The sequence below is a fragment of the Gekko japonicus genome, unplaced genomic scaffold (genome assembly GCF_001447785.1).
Source record: "Gekko japonicus isolate JY-2015 unplaced genomic scaffold, Gekko_japonicus_V1.1 scaffold5009, whole genome shotgun sequence".
Taxonomy (NCBI): domain Eukaryota; kingdom Metazoa; phylum Chordata; class Lepidosauria; order Squamata; family Gekkonidae; genus Gekko; species Gekko japonicus.
This window is the reverse complement of record NW_015169332.1, coordinates 25,750-27,683: the sequence shown is the minus strand read 5'-3', so window position 1 is coordinate 27,683 and position 1,934 is coordinate 25,750. Positions and strand designations below refer to the sequence as shown.

At 44.6% G+C, this 1,934-nt stretch overlaps 1 non-coding gene across 1 annotated transcript; it reads left to right on the top strand.

Annotated features, from left to right (window-relative positions):
• Positions 1–892: 892 nt before the first annotated feature.
• On the top strand, positions 893–964 carry TRNAT-GGU. Its single transcript has one exon. It is a non-coding gene; the product is annotated as a tRNA-Thr (tRNA).
• Positions 965–1,934: the final 970 nt, after the last annotated feature.

The window sequence follows — 1,934 nt, the reverse complement described above, 5'->3', positions numbered from 1 at the left end:
TTTTTTTGCTATATGCTCCTCATATTCCTTTTTTGCCTGCCTGATCACAAACTTGCATTTTATTTGCCACAGTCTGTGTTTCCTTTTGTCAACCTCACTGAGACTAGCTTTCCACCACTTCTTAGCTTTTACAGCTTCCATTGCTTTGTTAGTTAACAATGCAGGCTTTTTCCTATACCTATTTGTGCCTTTCCTAACCTGTTGTACATATTTTTTCTGAGCCTCTATGGTTTTTAATTTTAAGTAGTCTCCAAGCTTCCCCAATGGTTTTGACCCTTTCTACTTTTCCTTTCAGTTTCTTCCTCACATGTCCCCTCATATCAGAGAAGTTACCCCTTTTAAAGTTAAAAGTGCTTGTGTCAGTCTTTTTGGGCAACTCCCTATTTATACAAATGTTGAACTCAATAACATTATGGTCACTGTTCCCAAGTGGTGCAATCACTTTTACATCTCTCACCAGGTCTTGGGCATTACTTAAGACCAAATCCAGGATCGCCTCTCCCCTGGTAGGTTCCGTGACCATCTGCTCCATAGCACAGTCATTAAGAGTGTCTAGAAACTCAATCTCTTTTTCCCGACTAGAACACATATTGACCCAATCAATGTGTGGATAGTTAAAATCACCTATTATGACACAGGGGTGGTTTTTTTTGTCTAGCCACTATCTTTACTTCATTCATCATTTTATAATCCTCCTCCATCTTTTGTTCTGGTGGGTGATAACATACTCCCAGTGTTAAGCTTCCTTTTGGGCCCACTATTTCAACCCATAGCATTTCCAGAAGCAAATCCAATTCACTTTTCCTCTCAATCTTACTGGACTGTATACCCTGGACAGTGGTGTGACCACCAGACAGCTGATAAGAGGGTTTTTGGCTGGCCCAGTATCGGAGAGGCTGTAGCTCAGTGGTAGAACATCTGCTTGGTAAGCAGAAGGTCCTAGGTTCAATCCCTGGCATCTTCACTTAAAAGGATCTGGCAATAGATGATATGAAAGACCTCAGCCTGAGCAGACAAGACTTGCGTTGATGGACCAAGGGTCTCATTCGCTATAAAGAAGTTTCATGTGTCCATGTTCTTATGGCACCAGAAAGAGGTAGCACAATGGTGAGTTTGCATTGTGGTTGGACTGTGACAATGCCTTCGACTGGCCAGGAGATGGCACAACAGAAACAGATGGTGTGGGACCAGAAAGGCCAAAAATTGGGAATAGAGAAGACCCGGGGTAAACGGAACATCCAGGCAGGAGCAAAGGAAACTATGAGAAGGGGTGCATGGTGGAGAGTCCCAGAGGCAGCCAACAGCCTACCTCCAAGTATAGGATTGTCATAGAATCATAGAGTTGTAAGGGACTTCCAGAGTCAACTAGTCTAACCCCCTGCACAATGCAGGAAATTCACATATACCTCCACACCTGCAATGACTGCTGTTCCACAGCCAGAAGATTACAAAAACCCTCCAGGATTGCTTCCTGACCCCAAAGTGGCAATCACCATTAACCAGGGCATGTAAAAAACGGGCCATGAGAACTAAGCACTGAGGCAACCCGTCCTGCCCTCCCTCTCAAGATCTGCCTAAGTTCACAGAATCCGCATTGCTGTCAGATGGCCATATAGCCTCTGCCTGAAAACCTCCAAAGAAGGAGAGCCCACCACCTCCTGAGGAAGCTGGTTCCACTGAGAAACTGCTCTGTCAGGAAGTTCTTCGTAATGTTTAGCCAAAAACTCTTCTGATTTAATTTCAACCTGTTGGTTCTGGTCTGACCTTCTGGCATAACAGAAAACCACACCATCCTCTAGATGGCAGCCCTTCAAGTACTTGAAGATGGTGATCATACCACCTCTCAATCGTCTCCTCTCCAGGCTAAACATACCCAGCTCCTTCAACCTTTCCTCAGAGGACTTGGTCTCTAGACCCTTCACCATCTTTGTTGC